Source organism: Monodelphis domestica, chromosome 3 (genome assembly GCF_027887165.1).
Source record: "Monodelphis domestica isolate mMonDom1 chromosome 3, mMonDom1.pri, whole genome shotgun sequence".
Taxonomy (NCBI): Eukaryota; Metazoa; Chordata; class Mammalia; order Didelphimorphia; family Didelphidae; genus Monodelphis; species Monodelphis domestica.
Window position 1 is genome coordinate 69,833,401 of NC_077229.1, and position 27,527 is coordinate 69,860,927.

Here is a 27,527-nt window from a genome sequence, read left to right on the forward strand (position 1 = left end):
AAGAAATTATATTTTTGAACACAATTAGGACATACACAAAACCTAGAACTAAGAAGAAACCTAGTTACCAAGCAAGATCAGTGCAAAAAGAAACTAGGGAGTGTTTCTTTTGTCACCAGAAAGGGCCTTTGATAAGAAACTGCTTTTTGAAGAAGAAACATGAGAGTAATAACAGAGACAAACATAATGCAGAAACTAGATACAAGAAATCCACTTACCATTCACACTGCAAGTTAAAGTCCTCACAGCAAGCTCCTGATTTGAGTGAAATGCAAAATGCTATAAAAACTGGAGCAAAGCCAAAGTATTCAGACGTGGTTAGAAGAGAATTATGAAGCCAGGCCCATAGTGACACTTGGAGGTAGAAAAAAATAATAATGAGGCTGCAGATAAAAATAGTAGAAAAAATTGGGGAAATAGTGTGAAATTGGTGCAAGAAAATGACTCTGTGAATGATAGCCATTGCAATAAAGCAAAAGGAAGGCAGAGCCAGATTAAAGACAATGAGGCAGAAATTAATGAAATAACATCTCAAATTGCAAATGAGATGAGAGACTTTGACAAGACCTGTATAGTAACCACACAGGAAAAGTCTGTAAAGGAAATCATATCATTCCTTGACAACTTTTTCCAGTGTAGAATAGATAATGGTATTGAATTGTGCAAAAGAAAAAGAGTCACAAGAACTCAAGAAAAAGTTAGTGACTAATACAGAAAATCATAATTTCAATTCCCTAAAGGTTACTGTTGCTAAATATGACAAGGCTCTAGAAAAATTCACAGATGAAGTCCCACCTAACTTAGTTAATTCTATCAAGAGCTTTATGGCAGAAGTACCCTCAGAAATGACATCTAATTTGAATCCAGAAGCTAGCACCTTCCATCCAGTACTGAGTGATTTAGTTAAAGAAAAACTAACTCATAATGAAGCTGAAATCACTTAAGAAAATAATTATCATACTCAAAGTAGTGGAGGTGACATTCCAGTTAAATTTGAAAAGAAGGATGGAATGGAATTCTTATCAACTGGAATAACCACCATGGATTCAAAAGACAGGCTTGAAGCCAGCATTCTAAGGGGCAAAGGGATATCCAGCCAAAGCTACTGCGGTGGTTTAGGTTCATGTTCCATTGAAGACTTCATTGGGAATGGATCAAATCAAAAGAATTAACTGAGTTACATAGGCAGCTGGCAGATGGTAGCAAAGACAGGAGTACTAATTTGGTGGCAATACACTCTTTACTACACACAGGCCAGAACCATATATATAGATTAAAGTGGGAAAGAAAAACCATATGGCTCTCTTACATACTGGTGCTTCAAAGTCTGTCCTAAAGACATGTTCAGGGGATACTGACATAGGGGGTATGGTTTCTGTAGCTGGAGCAACGGGACAAACACAACGGGTCCCTGAGCTCAAAAGCACAATGGTTAAATTAGGTTCTCTCACCATAGATCATACCTTCTTGTTGATTCCATCGTGCCCAGACAATCTTTTAGGACGAGATGTTTTGTGCAATATACAAGCAACATTACAATGTGAAAAATCAAATCTGGGGAAATTTATTTGCATCTAGCCAAGAATTCACTGAAGCACTATTCGTTGTTATACTTAGAATTGTTGTATACTTATTATATAGAAATGTTGTATACTTATACAACTTGAGGAAGAACCTGAAAAGATTCAAGTCGTGACTTCTATGTATGACATACCCACAGATAATATGACAGGGGTTGTTTGCAAAACACCAAAATGATGTGGGTCAGATTAAATCGATTACTCCTGTTAGGATTGAGGTCAGGGAAGGGATACCACCTAAGATTCTGCAATACAAGTTGAGTAGAGAAGCAAGAGAAGAGATAATACCCATTATAAATAGCTTGCTTGAGCAAGGTATATTGAGACCTATGGTATCTGAATACAATAGTCCAATATTAACCATTAAAAAGAATAAGCTAAATGAAGATGGCATTCCTGCATGGAGATTTGTGATGGATTTAAGGGCTGAGAATAATTTCATTAGGAAGAGATATACCGTAACACCATCTCCAAATGATATTATGACTCAGATACCTGCAGAAGCTAGGTGGTATACAGTGTGAACCTGAACAATGCTTACTTCACTATACCGTTACACCACGATTCTCAAAATATTTTTGATTTCCAATGGGGGCAAAATCCAGCTGTGCTATACTAGATTAGTGCAAGGTTGTTGTGAGTCTGTTTCAATATTTTGTCAACTGTTGCAAAGAGATGTAGCTATCATAACTTTCAAACACAGCAAATTGATACACTGTGTGGATGATTTGTTGCTAGCATCTCCTGACCCTAAAACTTATTTAGAAGATTCAAAGAAATTGTGAATAGAACTTTATACGAGGGCACATAAAGTTTCTAAAAAGAAGATTCAATGGGTCCTACCAACAGTTGAATATTTAGGATTTGTCCTAAAATCTCAAATGAAAGGATAGCAGACATACAGAAGCTAGGCATCCCTAGAACTAAGAAAGAATTTAGAGATCTTCTGGGGGTTGCTGGTTTCTCGAGGCAGTAAATAGTGGGTTATTCTCATATTTCCAAGTGCTTGACTGATTTGACAAAGAAAGACATCAAAGAACCATTGCAAATGAATAAGGAACATTCACATGCTTTGTCACAGTTGAAGGGAGCTATTCTATCAGCTCCAGCTTTGGGAATAGCTAATTATAAGAAAGAATTCCACTTTTACGTCCATGAAGCAAAAGACATCGCTTCTGGAATGTTAGCACAGTATTTTCAATTGAATCTAAGGGCTATTGTGTTTCACAGTTCTATCCTTGACACAGTTGTACAGGGCATGGTGCATTGCCTCAGGAGCATAGTAGCTACAGCTGCAATAATCAAGAAGTCTTCTGACATAGTACTGGGATGTAAATTGCATGTGTATTCTGCACACCAAATTGAAAAACTGTTATGGTCGCAGAGTACACATTCATTCACCGATGCAAGAATATCCCAGTATGAAGTCGTTTTGTTAGGCAATGATGACATCACAATTCATAGATGTGCACTGTTGAACCCAGCAACTCTAATCCCTGATTTGCCAATGGGTGGAGAAGTATTGCATGATTGTGATCAGATAGTAGAACTCCTGCATAGGCCAAATGAACGCCTGAAAGATACACCTCTTATTGATCCAGAAATGGAGTTAAACACAGATGGGTCCTCCTATGTTCGTGATGGGAGAGAAATTCTCAGGGGCAGCGGTTGTTGACTATGACAAAACGCTTTGGTATGCATTGTTGCCAAGTCATGTCAGAGCCCAGGGAGCCGAGCTTAAGGCTCTGCTCATGGCCCTGGAATTAGCTAGGGGGAAAAGAGCTAATATATTTCTGGATTCACATTATGCTTTCTCCACTGTACATTGGTCATCATACATATGGAAAAACAGGTTATAAAATTTCAGCTGGGAAACCAATTGCACATGGCAATCTGATAGATCATATTATAAGTGCTATAGACTTTCCTAAGAAGGTGGCCATAATCCATTGTAAGGCACACACTCATGGAAAGGACAGGGTATCCCTAGGGAATGACAGAGCAGACATAACATCAAAGTATGCTGCTAGGTTCGGTCCCCACCTTGTGCTGAATTTCTCTCGGATTGAAAGGCATAATCTCACTGAAGCCTATGACAGAGAAGTGATACAATCATGGAAAGAGCAGATAGGTGCTAAACTGATCAAAGGCGTCTGGATCGCTCGGGTAAACCTATTCTCCTAAACCTATTATCAACATCTATGCACCGTAATTCATGCAAAGGGACAATACAATACGGAGTAGAAGGGGTTCTGAATACCATTAAAGAGATATTGGACAGCACCAGGAATAACTAAAATGCCATTAGAACTTGTCAGGCACGTGAGACATGCAGGAGATAAAATCAAAGACATTTTAAGAGTGTTGCATTGGGAGGCAGACCACTCAGTTATATGCCTTTCCAGTGTGTTCAAATTGATTATATCAACTTGCCTAAGGAAAAAGGATACAAATATGTATTGGATAGTGGATAGACTGACTAGATAGGTTGAAACATGTCCATACAAGAAAAGTGATACTGCTAGAGTAGTGAAATTTCTATTGAAGAAGATTATACCTAGACATGGCATTCCCAGTACCATTGGCTCGGACAAGAGGTCCCACTTCACTTCCCAGGTTCTACAAGAAATCTATAAGGATTTGGGGATTAAATGCAATTACCATTCAGTTTATCGGCCCCAAAGTTCCAGGCAGGTCGAATGGATGAACAAAGAGTTAAAAACACAAATAGGTAAACTCTGTTCAGAAACACATTTAAAATGGACAGATGCTTTGCCTCTTGCTTTGTTCAACATTAGATCCAGGCCTAGGACTGACCTGCACATATCACCTTTCAAAATGCCGTATGGTCAGCCTCTTTGGCATGGTAGAACAGTAAAGCCACCTTACTTGTCCATGTTAAGAGGGGAATGTGTTCTTCCAGAATACTTAAAACAGATACAATGTAGGATTGAAGAACTAAGGAAACTGGGTTTGCTTGTGCAAAAAACATCCCTAGATTTTTCATTGCACAACATAAAACCAGGTGAAAAAGTTTATGTCAAGAACTTTAATAGAAAATCTCCTACAGAACCAAGATAGATCAGACCTACTACAGTCATAATGACAACCCCAGCGTCTATAAAAGTTGATCAAAAGATCCATGGTTCCATGATCCACATGTGAAAGTGCATCACCCCATAATACTGAGTAGCCCTAGGAAAAATAATTGATAAGCAAATGCAGTCCCTACCAGAAACACAGGAAAGCACATGAATACCTGCCATCAGAATACAGTAGAGAGAGCCCCGCACAAGTTAAAATAATGAAAGGATAGCACCCTGAAATTATACAGCCAGTAACACAGTAATATGAAAGGAAAACCTTACATTTGAAAGAGTAGCAGCCACAAAGAAACAAAGCCTCTATATAAGTTATAAAATAGTCTCTGCCTGACATTGTAACAAAACGAAAAGAACTATCTCCAAGTTCTACATACAATAACCATCCAGGAACTACATACAGTAATCATATGATAAACTTCCTTGAAGAAAAAAAATTGATATCATTATTCTTACCAACGTCTTAAAAACCTATGCATAATGCTTATCCCCATGCATGAAGAAAAACACAAGTTGACCTAACTTGCAAATCTGAAGTACAAATGCAAAAAGCTTACCCCCATGCATGAAGAAAATCATATGTTATATTACTTGCATACACATAAAATTGATACATTTGGGCACTCATGAAAATTTCCTCTTACTTCCATACAAAAGTAACTTTTCACTCTTACTAGCACGCATATGTAAAAAACTAACTTGCACACATGTTTGTGGTTTGTTCATGTATTCCCAGGTTCCTGATTTGAAGAACACAAGTCTTCAATCAAGTGATGGAAGACAGAAGAGTGATATGTTGACCAGAGAGAATGGAAGTTTCTATAGGCAACATGAATGGACATGGAAGGACTTTGGAACTTTGAAATTTTGGAATTTTGGCCATGAATAAGTGTAAGACTATGTCATACATGTAAACACCCATATTGCATGCACATCCTACAAAGCAAAGTAAGATACATCCATGGGATGAGTAAGTATACAACATGCATGACAACAAAGACACACTGATGAGAAATTTCTGTGGGAAATTCAAACAGATAGTAATATCCTTTTCTGCATGAGTTTGCACAGAAATTTAGAATGATGTACATATGTAAATCTGTACTGTGTTACTAATTGACTAACGAGCTAACTTTTTAGAGTAAGTTCATTAATAGTCTAACTACTAACATTAGTAATAGACTATTGAATTTGTTTAAGGCTTAAGAAAGTAAACATAGAAGTTCTGAAGCAGGGAAGTTATATTGTATTATGATTGTAAGTTAGCATTTGTTAGTGATAGGAAATTTTACTTAGTGAATTTATAGACATTAGGAATTAGAATATTTGCATATTCTTAATGTTAGTGGAATTGTTGAGATGATTTGGAAATTGTTACTTGCTTTGTTATTGTCAAACTATGTTCATGTAATTCCCCTAACCAAACCATTTTCCTATAACTCACACTTAGCTTAGCATTTAGATTGATAGACCAGCTAAGATGAGTTTAGGATTTTGTTATTGGGGGAGGGGGGTGGTAAGAGTATATTTCAGATAGGAAAGAGTTAAGATAGATAGATGAAATTATTAAGGTAAGTATCACTGAAAAATGCAAGTTGTATTTTTTGCTAATAGAAGCGGGGGGGTTGAGGTAGAGGCATGGAGATAGAGGGGACTTGTAAGCCAAGATGCAAGAAACAAGGTGGGGACCTAACCTGCCTGTCAATCAAGAGGAAGGTTCCAAATGGAATGTTCCCAGGAGTGGCAGTTGGGAGTTTCTGGCCACAGAGAGAAGGAGGAGAAACTTGGCTTTGATTTTGGCTCTCTGGCTCAGGTAGTTAAGCTGGCCAGGAGAAACTGTGACAGAGAGAGGAGAAGAAGGAGAAACTTGGCTTTTGGAGTTGGTTGTCTCTTTGAGAGTTGAGCTGGCCAGGAGAAACTGAGAGACTTTGGACTTCGTTTTGTCTCTGGGCTTAAGCTGAGAGACCTTGCTTATTTTGTGAAGAGGCAGAAAACAGATTTTAAACAGCTGTTGTCCTCCATATCTCTGCCTTAGAGTCACAGTTTGTGAATGGACTACTCTCTCAAACCCTCAAATTCTCCCTCATTATAGATTAGGGAAATCCTCATCCCTCTTACCTCAGTTTCCTATCCTGTTATCCCAATAAACCCCTTGATTTGAAAAGGAAAAGAAAAGAGTATCTTTATAGTTTACTCAAGGGGAAGGGAAGAAGCCAAAAGCTTCAAGAAGAACTGGGAGGTGAGGGAGGCAGGAAGGAGTGGGTTGGAGAAAGGAGGGAGTGAAAGGGAGGAGGAGGTTAGAAAGATATACTGATCGATTAGCCATCAGTAGGGATCAGTATGCTAACCTCAGAGCATTCCCCAGAGCAGTTCCCCTGTGTGGCAGCATCCCTGTACTAGCATCCCTCAGCATTTCTCATTCCTACTTCCATTAACTACACCAAGCAGTTTTCAGGATTCCCTCTAGCAGCTCTCTCTAGTCACAAGCTAGCCAGAGTAGTCATTAAAAAAGAAATAATTTCCTCTGTTTACATTTCTGTATATCAGCATGTGTATCAATCTATGATATTGGAATGATTTCCAAAAAAGAATGAAGGGATGATAAAGAGGGATGCACTGGAAGAAGAGGGAGGGAAAAGAGGTAGAATGGGGGAAAATTTTCACATAATGTACAAAGAACATGTTTTACATTGGTGGGGACAAGTATAAATTTTATGTATCATAAATATATTTAATGCATATTATGAATTTATATGTTTTATAAATTAACAAAATTATTTTTAAAAGAGCTATTCCCCAGTTGAGAAATGATCAAAGAAAATGAATAGGCTATTATATGTATACACCCAAACAAATAAAAGAAATAGCAAAATCCCCCATGAGTCCTTCATCCAAAGGCTGCTATCACAGCAAATTTTAGGGCAGAAAGTAATACGACAGAGGAAATTGTCAAATCTTACAACAACCTAATGACAAATTTCCCCCATCAGTGATTGTCCTGTTCTCAGACTATGAAGATGACTCCATATCTCAAAATTGAAAACAAGTGCCCAAAGCAAGGATAAATACCAGTATAATAGAAAGAAAATATATTTTCTTACCTATAGAATATACAATGGATTCACGAATCAGGAGGCCACTAGTCAGTGATGTCTTGATGTCTCCTGGTGCTCCATGGTCGGGGATATGGGTGACAGCTCCTACACCAACCTCACTTCCTAGAAGAATAAATGAGAACATATATCTCAGCCACAGGAGTGGGCGTAGAAAGGACAATATGTTGTCCCCATATATTCTGAAGGAAATACCATTTGATATATGCTCTTTCCTTCATCCTTCACCCAGCAGGGAATATCTCTAGTATTCCCATTGTTTCATTTTGTTTTCAAACTCTCCTCATCTACTGGCAGCTTTCCTTCAACCCCAAATGAAAAACAGCCTTCATTTTGTCCACCTGTCCCTGATAAATATCATTTCCTTTCTCTCTTCCCATTTGTGACTGAAATTTTTGAGAACGCTATCTATAAAAGGTGCTTCTACTTCCCTTCTTCCTACTCTCTTTTTAACTACAGTCTGGTTTTCAACCTCATCATTCAAATGAAATTGCAAAAATCTCTTAATGGCCTTCTTCTTAATCTTCATTCTTCTTAAGCTTTCTGCACTCCTTGATACCCGAATTCTCTAATTTTGATAACAAAACTCTCCTGGTTGTCCTAGGACTTCTCTGATTATCCTGTTTTAGTCTCATTTACTGGATTCTTACTTAATTACGTCTTAGTGTAGGTGCCCTATAAGGTTTTGAACTGGGCCTTTCTTCTCTTCTTCTATGGGGTTTCACTCAGTGCTCATAAACTCACATAAATTTATTTATCATCTCTTTTCTGATGAGTCTCAAATCAGGCCATCCATCCTTAATCTTTGTGGTGACCTCCAGATTTACAACTCCTATGGGACAACTGCCTGTTGGAAATTTTGAATGGGGCATCTTGAAGAAATCTTAAACTCAACATGTCCAAAACTTAACTCATTACCTCCCTCTCAAAACTTTCTGACTCTTCCCAATGGCTATCCAGGGTATCACTCTCCTCCCAAATCTCCCAGGCTCACAAGCCTGGTCATCATTCTTTTAAAATAAAACCCTTACTTTCTGCTTTATTAGCAACTCTAAGACAGAAGGGCAAGGAGTAGACAGCTAGGCCATTCCTGACTGCTCACCCTCCAAACCACCATATCCAATCTGTTGACAAGATCTATAGATTTTGCTTTCATCACATCTCTCCTAGATTCCCTGTCTCTCATACTTCCTCACTAATGCCTCAACTACTGCAGGAGTTTTCTGGTCCCTGTCCCAAGTCCCATCCCATTCCACTCTCTCCTCCATTCAATGGACAAAGTAATTTTCCTAAAACCCATATCTAATCATGTCATTGTCATATTCAAGAAATAAGTCCCAATTGCTTCAAGGAGAAAATACAAATCCCATTTAGCAATCAAATCCCTTCTTAACATGCTCTTACATTTTTCTCATATTCTTCTTATTCCCTTACACCTCCTTTCTCCAGTGACATCTTTTTGTTCATCCTTGCACTCACTTTGCTATCTCAACTCACTTTTGGCCATTTTTTTAAATCTTCCTATATTAAGGTATAAGGTTAGGTTTGAACCCAGGACTACCTATTCTCTAGGTCTTCCTCTCTTCCACTGAGCCAGCTAGCTGCCTCAGTCTCTTTTGCTTTTAAAGCTCTTCTTAAATGTCATCCAACTTTAGAGAGAGAACTGATGAATTCTGAGTGCAAACTGAAGCAGATGTTTTCAATTTTCTTCATTTTTGTTGCTCTTTTCCCCACAACATGATTCATGGTGAAATGTTTTGCATGACTTTATATGGATAATACGTATTTTATCTCTTGCCTACTCAGTCTGTGAGGGAGGTAGAAATTTTGGAACTGAAAATACATTTTTTTAAGTGGTTTTCTTTTTAGTTCCTTCAATTTCTTTTTTTCTTCCCTTATTGCAAAAGGTAGCATATCTAGCACAAAATAAAACAATTATTATGATAATTCATAATAATTGCTTCATCTCTAATCTCATTGGAAAGGCTTCTAACTTATCCCCATTGCACATGATAGTTGCAAACAGAACTAAACCATCAGGTTTTAGATCGATACTACTTGTCATTTTAAGGAAATATTCATTCTTATGCTTTCTCCTATTTTTAATAGGAATGGGTGTTGAATCTTCTCAAAGGTTTTTCCAGCATCTAATGAGAAAGTCCTGTGTTTTATGTTCATTTTGTTATTGATCTGGCCAATTATGCTGAAAGTTTTCCTCATATTAAACCAGTTTTGTATTCCTGATATTAATCACAACTGGCTATGCTGAATCATCTTTGCTGTACTTACTGGAGTTTCTTTGCTAATATTATATTTAAGATTTTTACAACAAGGTTCATTCAGGAAATTGATCTATAATTTTCTGTTTTGCTCTTCCTGGTTTAGATCAGCACCATATTAGTGTCACAAAAAGCATTTGGAAATACTCCTTCTTTTGCCTATTTTGCTTTAAAATGTTTATTTAGTATTGGGAGTGACTGCTCTTGAAATTTTTGAGAGAATTCCCTTGCAGCAATCATCTGGCTGGGGAGGGGGGTGTTCCTTGGGGAGTTCTTTGACACCTTTAGCAATTTATTTTTTTTCCAAAATGCTATCATTTAAATATTCTATTTCATCATTTGCTAACCTAGGAAATTTGTATTTCTGTAAATATTCATCCATTTCCACTAGATAGTCCACTAGAATACTTTTATTTTCATATACTTGGGGGTAAAATAGCTACTACTGATTTGCTTTAATTTCCTCTTCATGTATGGTGAAGTCATGTTTTATAAACTTTTCATACTGGTAGTTTGATTTTCTTCTTTACCTTTTGAATCAAATTAACCAATGTTCTATGCTATATGGAACAGGTGTTTTGTTTGTTTGTTTCATAAAACCAAATCCTAGTTTATTAGTTCAGTAACTCTCTTATTTTCAATTTTATCAGTTTCTCCTTTGATTTTTAGGATTTCCAATTTGAACTTTATTTAGAGATTTCTGTTTTGTTCTATTTATACTTGTTTTAGTTGCATGCACAAAGATCTGATTTTCTCTATATTTTTACTATAAGGCATTTACAATTTATATCACAGCCTTAACCCACCCTCTCTCTTCAAGGTAATTATATATTGTTCCTCCTCTTACAATGTATAATTTTAATGTGTCCTTCTCCATTTGTTGGCTATGGGAGACTTCACCTCCCATAGCTATGACATTGCACAAGCTGTCTTCTATACCTGAAATGCTCTCCCTTTCCTCCCCTCCAACTCAGAGGCCCCCCCCTTTAAAGGTCAAGATTCAGCTCCAGCACCACCTTCCACATGAAACCTTTCATGATTTCCTACATTCTTCCTCCCTACCTGTCTTGTTAATTGTATTTATTCTTAGTTTATATTCAACATATATTCATCTCTGTAGTTGTTAGCCTTGTTAGAATACATGGATCTTGTAAGAAGGTATCATTTCATTCTTTGTCATATCTGACACCTGAGAATGTGTCTCTCCTGCCCTCTGCAATTCCTGTTTCATGTCTTTATGGATGTTAGATTTAATCGAACGTTTCCAGGGAAGAATAAGTTAAGCATTAGTTTATTCCTACCTATAATGCCAGAGGATCATGACAACTGAGCAAGACACATGGTTAGAGAGAGTGTAGTTATTGAAGGAGCAGAGGATTAAAAACATTACTAATGAAAACTATTGGGCAACTTTGGTGAATGAAGAATATAAGGGAGAGCCACAAGTCTCTCTGGAATGCTGGGAGATCCCCTGAATGTATCAGATTACAAAGACCACAAGGTCTGACTCTTAATCTTGAACAAGAAAGAGATAGGGACAGCCTGCTTTCCCAGGCCCATGGGATAATTTTCTCTTTTGAACTATTTATATATTTTGAGTTGCAAAAAGAAAATAGACAAATGAGTAAATGGAGTCTAAACTTTAGCCATATCTAATAGTGTATCTAATTCTGAATCCCTAACACCACTTTTAATCCTCTGCCCTACATTACTCCCTTCCAAAAAGATGAAAAAATCTTTCATTGTAGTGTCCCATTAAAGAGATATAAATATAGATAATAAAGTAGAGAATAAAGAAATCTAAAACTCACTCTTTGTCGATCTGATTCCTGGCAGCTTATGTTGATACCCTGTAGTTTGAGAAGGGAAAGAAAAGAAAAAAAGAAAAATTCAGAGGGAACAAGTGCTAGAGAGAAGCTGAGGGCAGGGAAGGAACAAGGGAAGAAACAGCAGATGAAAGGAGGGAAGACGAGAAGAGAATAGCAGAGGGGAAAAAGAGAATAGGACAGAAGAGACATAAAGACAAGATTTTGGGAGATACAGAAAAGAAAGGCCAAAAAGGAAAGAGAAAAGAGAGGGAGAAAAGATAGAAGAAATATAGAAAGGTGAGAGAGAGGGGGGGGAGAGAAAGAAGGAGAGAGAGGGAAGGAAAGATAGAGGTGGGAGAGGGAGGAAGAGAGTTTGAGTAGGGTATCTCTTTGTGGACAAAAAGGTTAAAGGAGTAATGGAGAGGAGTTGGTTTGGGACCCATAGGAGGAAAATGGTGCTTCAGCATTCAAGAAGAAGGGACTCATGGCATACTTCTTTGTTGAAGGAATCTAAATACAATCCAGTCTCTTCTGATCTTGAGAAGTGACCTCCCCATGTCTTCATAGTTTGTCACCATTTTGAGGGCCAGGGCTCCCAGGAGCGAGAGAGAAACCATGAAAACAAAGGAGACCCAAAAGGAAAGAAGAATTTGGGGCAGGTGAGTTGTTTTCTGGAAAGGGAACCACCCAGAGAAAGAGAGGCATATATCCCAAAAGTCAAGCTATTTACCATTCACAATGAGGCTATCATTGTCTATAACCAGGTGTTTTAGCTTTCTTGTACAGAGCTGTTCAGTCAGCTCCCAGTAAACCACCTTTTTGTCCAAGACATGGTTGGAGGAGTACTTCTTGAAAGTGCAGAGTATATCCACTCCGGTTGCTATCCTGTTCCTCAGAGACCTGGAAATTAATGGTTCAGACAAGTGGTTTCAAACAGTACTTCCTAGGAGTCACATGAGCTATATTAAGGGTAGTTCCAAACTGATTTTAATGTGCTAGCTTATTAATTTAAAATTTATATATGTATGTATGTATGCATGTATGTATATGTTTTTCTGAGCCAAAATGCAGGCAATAGGGACCGTGATGATGTATAATTTAGTGGCTTCAGAAATTTCCTTTTGAGTTGGACACCACTGGTTTAGTTTCTGAAATTTAGTTATTCAGAGAACACTCTTGAGAGAAGTGGCTGACTTGGAATAAAGGTTTAGAGATGATTGTAGATTTAAAGTTGAAAAGGACATGGGAAACCATCAAATATAGCCCTCTCAGTTTATAGAGGAAAGAAATGGAGGCTAAGGCAGATTATGTGACTTGCATAGCATCACACATCTGGTAAGTGAGAGAAAATTTGAACTTGTTCTTTCTGATTCCAAACTTAGCACTTTATCAAGGACAATGAAATTGGCAGTACTCTGTAACATCACTTATTTGTATGTTTATAGGTGTCTGTGGGGTCTGATTATTTTCAGTAGTTTCTTTAGAGTAGTGGAAAGAAAAATGAATTTAAAATCAAAGATCAAGTGTTCAAATTCTGACTATTTTTGACCTGGGGAAAGTTATTGGGATCTCCTTGGGTCTTCATTTTTTCATCTGTAAATGAAGAGAGTGGGCCAGATTACCTCTACTGTCCCTTCCAGCTTGGAGCCTATAAGATTCTAGTGAAAGGTAATGTTGATATGTTCTAATCAATCATTTTCTAAGCACTCATTTGGTGCCTCCTCTATTATTCTTTTCATGTGGAGTTATAAAGTGAAAACAGTTGCAAACTTATCTATGGAAAGAGTAATGGGGAAAGGATATTTTTCTACCTGAGAAAGAGTATAAGGAGTCTAAAATATTTTAACAACTTCTTGGTTGGAAGATTTTATCCATTACAGGTTGGGAAAGAAGGAATTTCTACTAAGAAGCAGAAGAAGAAACAGCCTGGGCATCCTTTGTGTGAAATGTTAATTGCTGGTCCCTAATATCTGAGCTGATGATGTCTTGAAGGATTCTCACCTCAGTGAAAGGGCACTGCATCCAGAATACTGAGAGGCAAGCCTGCTGCTTCCAAACAATACCTTGAGCTGGAAACAAAAGGAGAGAGGGGAACTTCTGTGTACCTGGCTAGAGCAAGCCTAAATACACAGGGCTAAGGAAGGTAGCATGGGACAGAGGAGGTAGCAGGGAATGGGAGTAGAATCTCACCAAGATTTGCAGGATATGCTCAGCAGCCTCGAATGTTCTGGAGTCCTTTTGATTCATCTTTGTTGTGTAAAACATGTTGGTAATAGTGAAGCTGAGTGTGAAGGTCTTGTAGTAAGAGTTCCATGATACTGTACAAAAGGAAAGGTAGGTATCCCATTGGCTGAGCCTTGCAAATGTTATTCAAATGAGAGAAAATGCTTTGTAAACCTTCAAGTTCTATATAAAAGCTAGTTATTGTGATGATCATTACAATGATGATCATAATTTTTCCAGGTGGCACTGTTCAAGTCCTCCCTCAGAGGAAAACTCAGCAGAATGAACCCACTAAGAAAATCCTGAGGATCCCTCCAGCCATACACAATTTTTCTAGCAGTGTCAAAATTGTGGACTTGGAGTTAGAAGACTGAGGGAAGCTGACAAAACCTCACTGTCTGACAAAGTCACAGTTTGGGAGATGGGGGCTGGCAAGGCAGCTCCCTGAAAATGAGGCCCCCACTGATCCCTCTCAGTGACTTCTCTCTCTCTCCAACTTCCAATGGTCTTGTTAAGATTATTGTCTCCTTGCCAATGCAGGAGAAATAATATGAGAGCAAATACTTATAGGATTACACACATATATCCCCATACACAATCCTCCCAAATTATTACCCTAAAAGTTTACATTCACAGAATTAAAACCTAAAGATCATTACCCCCCTTCCTTTTCCTCTCCACAGAGTAACATTCACTTCTATTACAAGCCAGGCAATCCAAGAACATCAATAGCCTTCAAGAAACACGCCACTGCAGATAGAACCCAGGCAATATTGCCAGGTGATTTAAAGTAACACAAAAAAATTGAACATGTAAATTGAAGGAAACCCCAAATCTGGTCTGTCTCAAATTAACCTTCTAATCATGTATCTAGCTAAGAAATGTTTTGTTATCCATCTCCTAAGTAATTGTGATTGATTGTGAAAGCTGACCAAAAGTCAGCTCCCTGGTCACAGTTCCAAGGGAGGAAAGAGTGCTTTGGGTTACTCACAAAACAGAATATCCACCAGAAGGATATTAAACACACTTTTGCTTTCATTATAACAAATCTGAAGGGCTAAAAGCAGATTGATGCCCAGAGTTAACACTGAGGGCAGCAGTACAAAGAACCTTAAACTTGGAGCAGTACTCCACTCACCACAGGTACAGATTCAACTTTAACTGATAATTTTAAATGAAAAGGAAAGGGCTGCAAATGAGTAAAAAGAAGAAAAAGAAATTCAACACAGAGAGCTATTTTGGTGACAGAGAAAACCAAAATGCAAACTCAGCAGAAGACTACAAAATCAATGCCATTGCATGCAAATTTTCAAATAAAAATAAGGATTGCTCTCAAGCCTAAAAAAAATTAATGGAAGAAGCTCAAAAAGAGCTTTAATGATTAAATAGGAGAGGTAGAAAATTCAGGAGAAGTGGTGACAGTGATACAGGGGATTCATGTAAAAAGTCAACACCTTGATAAAGGAGGCACAAACAATATTGAAGAAATGAACATCTTTCAAATCAGAATATACGAAATGGTAAAAGACATTTTATAAAAATTCAATGAAGAGATGAACTCTTTCAAAAAGTAGAATTGGCCATATGCAACAAGACACACAAAAAATACACTGAAGAAGAATTTCTCGAAAGGGAAAATTAGCACTAGGGGAAAAATGAGGTATAAAAATTTGCAGAGGAAAACAGCTTTAGAGAGTACATTTGGCCAAAGGGAATATGAACCACAAAACCTCACTCAAGAAAATCATCTTCTGTTGTCCATCAATGGGAAAATTGCTGAACAAATTGTGGTATCTGATGGTGATGGAATAGTATTGTGTTGAAAGGATTGTTGAACTGAAGGAATTCCATGTGAATCAGAAAGACATCTTCAGAAAGATGCAGAGAGAAATGAGCAGGAGCAAGAGAACATGGTACACAGAGACTGATTCATTGTGATTGTGTCATAATCAAATGTAATAGACTTCTCTACTAGTAGCAATGCAAGGTTCTAGGACAATCTATAGGGACTTATAAGAGAATGCTACCTACATCCAGAGAAAGAGGGGTGATTGCAGAAATGCTTAAGAAAAATTTATGATTGAACATATGGTCTGATTGGCAAAATGATTGATTGGGGATTTTGACTTTTGGACTTTAAATTTTTTACATTGAAATGAAAAAAAATTCATTTAATTAATTAATTTAGAAGATTTTCTCATGGTTACATGCTTCGTGTTCTTTCCCTTCCCTCCTCCTCTGCCATAGCCAACACACAATTCCACTGAGTTTTACTTGTATAATTGATTTATCAAGGAAAGATAATGACTGCGAAGTGATTCTTAGTCACATGTATCAAGGAAAGATATATTGATGAAGACCTATTTCTGAATTATAATTGCACTACAGTGATTGTTAGGAGTCTACATCCCCAGTAATATCCCCAACAACCCATGTGATCAAGCAGATGTTTTGGGTTTTTTCTGTGTTTCTATTTCCACAGTTCCTCCTCTGAATGTGGATACCTATGTTTCTGAAAAGTTCCTCAGAATTGTCTTGGATCATTGCATTACTTCTAATAGAGAAGTCCATTGCATTCAATTATACCACAGTGTATCAGTCTCTGTGTACAATGTTCTCTTGGTTCTGTTCCTTTCACTCAGCATCAGTTCCTGGAGTTTGTTCAGTTCACATGGAATCCTTCCAGTTCATAATTCTTTATAGCACAATAGTATTCCATCAACAACAGATACCACAATTTGTTAAACCATTCACCATTTGAAGGGCACACCTTTCATTTTCCAGTTTTTTGCCACCACAAAGAGCACAGCTATAAATATTTTTGTACAAGTCTTTTACCCTTTGATGGCTTTGAGGTATTATAAATGCAACAGTGATATGGCTGGATCAAAGGGAAGACAGTCTTTAAAAACCCCTTTGGGCATAGTTCCAAATTGCCATCTAGAATGGTTGGATTAATTCACAACTCTACCAGCAATGTATTAATGTCCCAATTTTGCCATATCCCCTCCAACATTTGTTATTGTCCTTTGCTGTCATGTTAGCTAATCTGCTAGGTGTGAAGTGGTAAATAAAAGAGTTGTTATGATTTCCATTTCTCCCATTATAAGAGATTTAGAACATTTGTTCATGTGCTTATTAATAGTATTGATTTCTTTATCTGAAAATTGTCTATTCATATCCCTTGCCCATTTATCAATTGGGAAATGGCTTGATTTTCTGTACAATTGATTTAGCTCTTTATATATTTGAGTAATTAGACCTTTGTCAGTGGTTTCTTATAAAATTTTTCCCCAATTTTTGCTTCCCATCTAATTTTGGTTGCATTGAGTTGATTGAACAAACCCTTTTGAATTTAGTGTAATCAAAGGTATTATTTTACATTTTGTGATTTTTGCTTTGTTTAAATTATTTCCTTTCTCAAAGACTGGCAAAATACTATTTACTGTGTTCATCTAATTTATTCATGGTTTCCTTCTTTATATTCAAGTCATTCACTCATTCTGTTTTTATCTTGGTGTGGGGTTTGAGATACTGATTTAAACCTAATCTCTCCAAAACTGTTTTCTTATTTTCCCAGCAGTTTTTGTCAAGTAGTGCATTTTTGTTCCAAAAGCTGGGATCTTTGGATTTATCGTAGACTGTTTTCCCGAGGTCACTTACCCCAAGCCTATTCCACTGATCCTCTTCTCCTCTCTGTTAGTCAGTACTATATTGTTTTGATGACCATTGCTTTATAGTATAGTTTAAGTTCTGGTACTGCTAGGCAACTTTCCTTCACATTTTTTTCATTATTCCCTTGATATTCTTGATCTTGTTCTTCCAAATGAACTTTGTCATAGTTTTTTTTTTTTTTTTCTAATTCAGTAAAAAGGTTTCTTGGTAGTTTGATAGGTATGGCACTAAATAAGTAAATTAACCTGGGTAAGATGATCATTTTTACTAAGTTAGCTAATCCTACCCATAAGCAATTAATATTTTTCCAATTGTTTAGATCTACTTTTAGTTTGGTGGAAATTATTTTGTAGTTGTGCTTGTATAATTCCTCTCTTTGTCTTTGCAAATAGATTCCTAAGTATTTTATATTGTCTAAGGTGATTTTAAATGGAATTTCTCTTTCTAACATCTGCTGCCTGGGTGTGTTGGAAATATATAGAAATGCTGATGCTTTATGTAGGTGACTTTTCTAAAGTTGGTGATTATTTCCACCAGATTTTTAGTGGATTCTCTAGGATTCCTTAAATAGATCATCATATCATCTTCCAAGAGTAATAGCTTGTTCTCCCCACTGCCTATTTTAATAAATTTCTTTTTCTTCTTTAATTTCTATAGCTAGTGTTTCTAGAACAACGTTAAAGAGGTTATAATGGGCACATCCTTGTTTCACTATTTTTATTATTGGGAATGATTCTAATTTATCCTCATTGCAGATGATGCTTGCTGATGGTTTTGGATTTATATAGTTTCTTATTTTTAGAAAAAGTTATTCTATTCCTATACTTTCTAGTGTTTTCAATAGGAATAACTGTTGTATTTTTGTCAAAAGCTTTTTCTGTATCTATTGAGATAATCATGTTACTTTTATTGGTTTGCTTGTTGATATGGTCAATTATATGAATGGTTTTCCTAATACTGAAACATCCTTGCATTCCTGGTATAAATCCCACCTGACCATAATGAATAACCCTCATGATGACTTGCTGGATTCTTTTTCCTAATATTCTATTCAAGATTTTTGCATCTATGTTCATTAGGGTAACTGGTCTGATTTCTTTCTCTGTTTTTGATCTACCTGGCTTTGGAATCAGTACCATATTTGTGTCATAAAAGGAATTTGGTAGAACTCCTTTTTTTGCTTATTATGTTAAATATTTTCAATAGTGTTGGGATTTTGTTCTTTGTTCTTTGAATTGTTTGTTCTTTGAATGTTTGATAGAATTCACTTGTGAATCCTTCTGGTCCTGTGGATTTTTTCTCAGGAAGTTCTTTGATTAATTGTTCAATTTATTTTTCTGATATGGGATTATTTTAGTATTCTATGCTTTCTTCTGTTAATTTAGGCAATTTATATTTTTTGTAATATTCATGCATATCACCTAGATTTCCATATTTATATTGCCCCATAACTAAGCAAAATAGTTTTTAATGATTTCCTTAATTACTTCATTAGAGATGATATCTCCCTGCTCTATCTCTGAACCCATGGTTCACAAACTTAAGTCTTCTAGAGTCCTAAATGTCTAGCTGCTCTCTGGGGTTAGAAGTCCCTGGCGGTCCTTATTTAGCTCCCAAGGTGCTAGAGTTGTCTCTGATTATGGCTCACTGGCTGTGACTCTAGCATTTCAATGCTGACTTCTACTGTGGCGTCCCTTCTTTCATCTGGATCTTTTTTTTTTTTGTCCTTTTGAGGTATTCTATATTGGTTGGTGGTTTAGAGAGTAAAGGTCCTGTTTAGACCCAGCAGCCATCTCAACCCAGAAGTCCTGATTTTGACTTTAAAAAATCACTTGATTAGTAATTGGGAAATAGGTTTTGAACAACAATAAATGTATAATGCTGTAATTGTTCTTCAGCTCTGTGAGGGGGGAGATAGGAGGGGAGGGGAAGAACATGAATCATGCAACAGTGGGAAAATATTCTTAATTAATTAATTAAAAAATAAAAATGGAAAAAAATCAGACATTAAAAATGAGAACTCAGAAAGTGGAAGATAATGACTCCATGAGATATCAAGAAATAATCAAAGAAAATTTTAAAAAATGAAAAAAAAGCATATTCTGAAATGTTTCCTTCATTTGAAAAACTAGTGATCTGGGAAATAAATCTAGAAGAGATAATTTAAGTATTATGGTGCTATGTGAAAATCATGTTTAAAAAAAGAGATTAGGCATTATCTTTAAAGAAATTATCAAAGAAAACTACTTCAATATTGTGGAATCAGAGGGCAAAAGAGAAATCAAAACAATTCAACAATTACCTCCTGAAAGTGAGTCCAAAAGGATAAATCCCCTAGAATAGTATAGCCACATTCCATAAATCCAAATCAAAGAGAAAATAATACCATCAAACAAGAAGAAACAATTCAAATACCATAGAACCATGATCAGGATAATAAACACTTTACCAGCTTCCATATTAAAGGATCATAATGGATGGAATGGATGGAATATGAAATTCCAAAGGGAAAAGAGCTAGGACATCAACCAAGAATAACTTAACAAGTAAAAATGAGCATAATCCTTCAAAGGGGGGAAATCAATATTCCATGAAATAGATGTCTTTCAAAAATTCTTGATAAGAAGATCAGAACTAAATGGGGAAACTTGACTCTCAAATACAACATTCAAGAGAAGCGTAAAAAGCTAAACAGGAAAAACAAATCAAAAGACTTTCAATAAGATTAAACTGCATACAACCATGCATGAGAAGATGATTCTTTTAAAGTGTCTTGTCATTATTAGGGAACTTAGAAGGAACATACATAGACAGATAGCAAGGGTATAGGTTGAATATGATGGGATATTACAAAATAATATAAAATAAAATAGAAATATGAGACAAGAGTAATGCCTTGTGAGGAAGAAGAGTAAAATAAAATGGGCTAAATTATTTCACATAAAAGAGACAAGAAAGAGATTTTTGCAGTGGAGGGGAACAGAGCAGAGATTGGGAGTGAGGTGTCATTTCATTGGCTCAATGAGAAAAGAATATCTACAATCACTTGTGTATTAAAAATCTATTTACCCTGCATTAAAGAAGGAAGTTTTAAAGGGAGTAAGAGAATGGGGTTAAGAGAACTGATAGAAAAAGAGGGCAAATTGGGGAAAGTGGAGGCCAGAACATTAACAAGAGTAAATAAGATGGAGAGTGTCATATTCACTAATCATAATGAAGCAAAAATAAGTTTACACATCTCTATAATAAGAGACTCATTTCTCAAATACATAGAGAAATGAGTAGAATATACAAGAATACAAATATTTCCCAAAATGATAAATCGTCAAAGGAGATGAAGAGGGAATCCTCAAAGTAATTAATGTTCTCTTTAGACATGCTAAATATGCTCTAAACCACTATAATATAGAGTATTGCAAATTAAAATAACTATAAGTTGTCGCTCTACAACTCATCAGAGATCAGAGTAAGAAAAGGAAAATGACAAAACTTGGAGGGGATATGGAAAAGTTGAGACACTAATGCCTTTTAATGGAATTTGTAATTGGAATCCATTCAGAATGCTGGAGGGGATGTGGCAAAGTTGGGACATTAATGCATTGCTGGTGGAGTTGTGCATTGATCCAACCATTCTGGTGGGCAATTTGGAACTATGCCCAAGGGGTGCTAAAAGACTATCTGCCCTTTGATCACTGCTGGGGTGTGTACCACAAAGAGATAAAAAGAAAAAACTTGTAAAAGAATATTCATAGTGGGCTCTTTATTGTGTTAAAAATTTGGAAAATGAGGGAATGTACTTCATTTGGGAGAAGGGCCGAACAAATTGTAGTATCTGTTGGTGATGGAATACTATTGTGCTCAAAGGAATAATGAACTGGAGGAATTCCATGGGAACTGGAATGACCCTCCAGGAATTGATGTAGAGTGAAAAGAGCAAAACCAGGAGAACATTGTACACAGAGACCCATACACTGTGCTACAATCAAATGTAATGGATTTCTCCATTAGTGGCAAAGTAGTGATCCTGAACAACATGGAGGGATCTACGAGAAAGAACACTATCCACATTCAGAGGAAAAAAACTGTGGGTGTAGAAACACAGAAGAAAAACAACTGCTTGATTACATGGGTCGAAGGGATATGATTGGGCATGAAGATTCTAAATGAACATCCTAATGCAAACACTATCAACATGGAAATAAGTTTTTATCAAGGACATGTGTAAATACCCAGTGGAATTGCATGTCAGCTACAGGAAGGTTGGGGGGAGGGAAAGCAGGGAAAGAATATGATTCTTGTAACCAATGAATAATGTTCTAAATTGACTAAATAAATAATTTACAATGAAAAAAAAAAGATATTGGCTATTATGGAAGAAAAGGAAAATGTAAAACTTGGAGGGCAAATGGAAAAGTTGAGACACAAATGCCCTTTTGTGGAATTTGTGAAGTTATTTATCCATTCTGGAGAACAATTTGGACTTATGCCCAAAGGCAAAGGCCTAACAGTACATACTCTTTGAGCAAGTAATACCATTATTAGGTTTGTTTACCAAAGAGATTAAAAGGGATTATATGTGCAAAAATATTTAAAGCAGCTCTTTGAGGGGATGTGGGGGGGTATATAATTGGCAAGTGAAAGGATATCCATCAATTGGGGAATGACAAAGTTATAATATATGATTGTTATGGAATACTATGTGATATAAGAAATGAAAAGGAGGAACTCAGAAAAACCTGGAAAGATCTACAGGAATTAAAGCACAGTGTAATAAACAGAACCAGGAGGACATTGAACACAGGGACAGGAATGCAGTACAATGAACAGAACTGTGAATAACAGTTATTTCTCAGCAATATAATGATCCAAAACTATCCCTCAGAACTAGTGATTTTTTTAAATGCCATCTGCTTCCAGGGAAAAAGAACTGAGGAATTCTAAATCCAGAAGAAAGCAAGATTGTTTTCACCTTCTAACCTCTTTTATTTCAGTTTCATTTCACAAAAGGTCTAATATGGGAAACTTTTATATGTTTACATATGTTAGATCTACATAATATTTGCTTACCATTTCAAAATGGGTGAGTGGGTGGGGGAATTTGTGACTCAATGATCCTTAAAAATTTTGGAAACTGTTGTTACATATAACAGAAAAATTTAATGTTGAAAAAATCAAAATGATTCTCCAATAATAGTCAAAGTTTTTGAATAGGGAGGTCTCAATGAAGAAACTCAAGTAAACAATATCTATGTGAAGAAATTGCCCAAATCATTGATAATTATAGAAATGAAAATTAAAATTATTTTGATGTTTCACATAAGTCGATAAGATTAGAAAAGCTAGAAAAAAGGAAAAAGACCAATATGGGTAATGGAGAAAATGGTCTACAAATATACTTTTGGTAGAGCAGTGCTGCACATTGGACTCAAATTTTAAGAAAGTAAACTAGAAATATCCCATGAAAATATGCATATAGCCTTTGACTGAAAAATTATCATTACTAGGTTTACAGCCCAAAGAGTTTAAAGAAAAAGAACCAGATATCCTATGGAAAAAATTCCAAACATTTTTAATGTGGCAAAGAATGGAATGAGGGAGTACTAAAGAATGGAAGTTGAGGAGATATTCTCATCAGCTGTGGAATGACTGAACAAGTTCTCATGTTCATGAGTGTGATGAAATCTTATTTTTCTATAAGAAATTATGGAAGAGGAGCAAAGAACTCCATGGATTGAGAGCCACCTCTAGAGTTATGAGGTCCTGGGTTCAAATTTGGCCTGAAATTCTTCTTCGCTGTGTGACTCAGGGTAAGTCACTTAACCCCAGTTGCCTAGCTTATAACATTCTTTCTGCCTTGGAATGGATAGTTAGTACCAGTTTTCAGACAGAAAAGCATGGCTTTCTTAAAAATAAATTTTGAGATATTTTCAGAAAAACCTGGGGAGACTTGTGAGCAGCACCAAAAGTACAATGTGTACAATAACAACATTATAAAAATAAATAACTTGAAAAGATTTAAGAATTCTGATCACTACCATGACTAATCAGAATACCAGAGAATCATTGATGAAGCATATGTTTGAACAGATTGGTGTTGGATTCAGGGGGCAGAATAGGATATATATTTTGGAAACAGCTAATGAAATTCTTTGTTTTATTAGATTATAGGTATTTGTTACAGTAATAGTTTAAGAGGAGGTAGAAAAGACAGTTTTTCCATTGGAAATTTATTATTTAATTTTATCATGAGGAGTAGATTGAACTAGATAGCCTGGAAGTTCACTTCAAGATCTAAGTCTGTGATGTTATGAGTCTAGGACCAGTAGCTAGCTTTCAACTTCATAATTAAATGTAGCAAAATTTACCAGCAGTCATCAAAAGTGCAAATGGCTGCTTCCTACAGTGAGAGGAACTGAGGATGAAGTCAGATAGAATGTTAAAGTGATGGTTTTTTCTCTGAGGCACTGAGGAAGAAAGATCATGAATGAAAACTATGGACCAGGTAAGCATGGTATGATTATAGGGAGAGGCTATAAAATACAAGGGAAACTATCTCTGTTTCACATGGTCACAGGCTGACATGTGGGGATTGAAATATGAGAAAGGAACCAGGATTTTCTGGTGTCTTTCTCTCTCTTTGGCCCTCCTATCCCAGCTTCTCTTTCCTAAGATGCTATTGGAACAAGATCAGGATGTACAAATTGTATCCTCTGTTTAGTGCCAGGATAAGAATACTCACTGTTTCTGAAGCAAGGGAAGCTCATTTGATGTTTATAACCTGTAGGGAGAGAAAACAGCCATGAGTGGAGAGACTATGGTTAGGAGAGAACAGAAGAAAATAAATCTACCTATGATCCAATAGTTAGGTAGTACAGTGGACAGAGAACTGGACTTAGAGTCAGAAAGACCTGAGTTCAAAATTAGCCTCAGACATTTTAGTTCTGGTACTCTGGGCAAGTCACTTGACCCTGACTGCCTCAGGTTCTTCATCATAAAAACGGGGGTTATAAGAGCACCTACCTCTCCAAAGGTTGTTGCGAGGATGGAATGAGATGTTTGTAAAGCACTTGGCAGAGAGACTGATTCAAAGTAAGCATTATATAGATGTTAGTTATTATTATTAGAGCTGCAAGAGACCTCCTAGATGATTAAATCCAAGTCTAAGAGCTTAGAAAGGTAGGTGTCAGGTTCAAAGAGAGATCACTTCATGGGACACATATCTGAGGTCCAACCTCTGTTTCCTTGGCCTGTTTTCCTGAGCCTTGTGTCTCCTTATCAAACAAATCCACAAATATTCAGTGCTTTAATCTATAGATGCAAAGAGGAAAATGACACTATCCTTGGCCTCAAAGACTGCTTTCCATTGAGGGTGACAGTGTGCACAATACACCCATTTGTTTGTGCTGCATAAATACCACGGTATGAGATTGCACAGTTAATGGCTGGCCTCTGTGCCTATGTTACCCATAGAATATTGGCTGTCCCATAGTCCTGGCATCAGAGTGGAAGCTGACCTTGAACTAGTTCCCCTGCACTCAAGTACAGGATGAGAAAAGAATAGGGATTCTATGTCCCTCCCCTGTGAGTTTTGGTGACTAATGGAATTTGAGTTATAGATAGTTCCAGCCTTGTTCACAGCAGCTAGATTTGAACCTGATTCAGCATAGGCAGGGGTCACTGTGTTTAGCATAGTCCACCTGGACAAAGGGCCTGTATCTCCAGAGTTGTGGCCTTAAACTCTTTGGGATATCCCCTGGAATTGTACTAGGAGGCAGGACTGAATTCACTTCAGGTGTTGAGCTGAGCAATGAAATTGCTGAGGATAGGTACTGTTTGTCACCTTGACAGTAAAAGTTCTGGCTGTGGCCTCTGTGGATAAGGGGATTAAGAGAGGTTTTCTCTGATTCTTTATGTTGGCCACGATGGGCTGTGGTTGTCAAGGGATGCTATTTAACAGAGATGAGTATTAGGGATTTTTCTGCATAAACAGTGGTTAAGGACACCTTGGGGTCTTCAGAAAAAGAATTTGTCAAGGGGTGACTTGTGCTGCTTTCTGACTCAGTGCTTGGAGCTCGAGTGACAGGGCTCATAGGAGAAAGGATTATGTCTGACTTTGCTGCTAAGAGACAGAGTTATCTTTTTGTTACTAGTGGCAGTTTCAGCAGATCTCATGTTCTTTTGCCATGGGCATAACTGGAAGAGGCTACAGGAGTTGGAGAGGAAAGAGTGTCATGTGCCAAGTAGGGCTGAAGTTGTGAGAGACTTGTGACTTCTGAGCCTTAGGGCCAGAGAGCACCCATTCTTCCTTCAGAAAAAGCTGGGGAGCTGGTCCTGGTGGAGAGAGCTGGTATTTCACTGGTTAATGTCAAGTTTGAGACAGACTCTGCTATGATCCTATTTCTTGTATAGTAACTGAGATTTAGATTAAAGCAGGGTAAACATCCAGCTCTGGGTTGGACCCTTTCACAGGACTTGCCATGAAGACAGCCAGTCAAGCTCCTCTGAGGGAGACTGTCCAGATGTGAGTGTGCTGAACTGTGAAACAGCTAAACTACCAGCTATTTGGCCTCCCATCCTGGGGTAGTGGGGGAGAAGGAGGAAACACCAGTGAGCTGTCCATTGTCCCTGGTTCTGAATTTAGTCACTCGTGCAACAGAGGGAGTACCCCTCTTAGGAAGTGTGGACTCAGGGGGTTCCATTGAAAAAGGTCCAATTGGGCTTATCTGAGCTCCAATCATGGCAGTGTTCATCATACTCCTAACAAAGGGTGAAGGGACAGTCCTGGACTAGTTGGTTCCTTTGCTTAGGCTAGGCAAAAATTGGAGCCCCTTTCTCACTGTGGGGCTGTGGAATACATGCATTCTGAGTGATTCCAGGAGCATCTGTGATCTCTGAAAAAAATGCTGAACACGGTTTCTACCATCACTTGGTCCTTCTCTAGACAGAAAAGGGCTTGTATCTCCACCAGCAGATGTTGAGATAAGTCTGACTCTGTTACTGTCTGGGCATCCTGCTTCTCTGGAGTGGTTTACCTTGCAAGGGCCATCCTCAGACTCAGTTTCCTTTACTTTCAAGGCAGTAGCACTAAATGAAACCCGGGGGCCCCTTCAAGTTCTAGATATCAGATCCCATGAGGGTAACCAGAATGAAGAAACATCTCAACACCATATCCACTAAGTATCTGTTGAAGGAACTGGGGAACTTTAATTCAGAGAAGTAATGGCTCAGAGAGAATATGATGGTTGTTTTCTAAGTATTTGAATGATTTTCCTTTGGAAGTGTTCTCTTGGAAACCCTTTTTTGGTTTGTTTCCCAGGGGAAGAACAAAAGCAATAGATGCAAAAGAACAAAGAGAAATTAAGGTTGAGTATCAGGAAATCACTTTCTACCACTGAGCACTGCCCCCAAATGAGAGGCTGCCCCAGAAAGTAGTGGGTTCTCCTATATGTAAAATCTTACTGAAAAAGTTAGAAATGCTGCACTGGGGATGCTTGTTGGCTAGTCTGGAATGGGGATTCTGCAGTTATGGGTGGGACTCACTCCAGTCTCTTTCAAGTATAAAATAACCTGCTTTCCATTCCATAATCCTTGGGGACTTGAAAGCTATGGCCAAACCAATTCTCAAGAAGCCCATTCCTCTGAGTTTCTAAAGATGAACCAGTGAATTACTGCCACAGAGCAGAAAATGAAACCTCAAGAATGGTAAACCCCCGGCAGAGAAGGGATAGAGGAGTACTCCAATGCAACA

General features: G+C 37.2%; 2 protein-coding genes across 2 annotated transcripts in view; both read right to left on the bottom strand.

The window, feature by feature from the left end:
• Positions 1 to 12,602, bottom strand: part of LOC130457897 (mucin-16-like) — a 68,469-nt gene extending 55,867 nt beyond the window's left edge. The window contains exons 1-2 of the mRNA XM_056820611.1: positions 11,885 to 12,602; positions 7,783 to 7,899 (exon numbers count right to left, since the gene is read on the bottom strand). The gene's annotated coding sequence lies outside the window, so the exon portion shown is untranslated. The remainder of the gene's footprint in view (positions 1 to 7,782; positions 7,900 to 11,884) is intronic.
• The window catches only part of LOC107651981 (mucin-16-like), a 286,116-nt gene that overhangs the window by 100,915 nt on the left and 157,674 nt on the right, over positions 1 to 27,527 (bottom strand). The gene's annotated exons all lie outside the window — the stretch shown is intronic.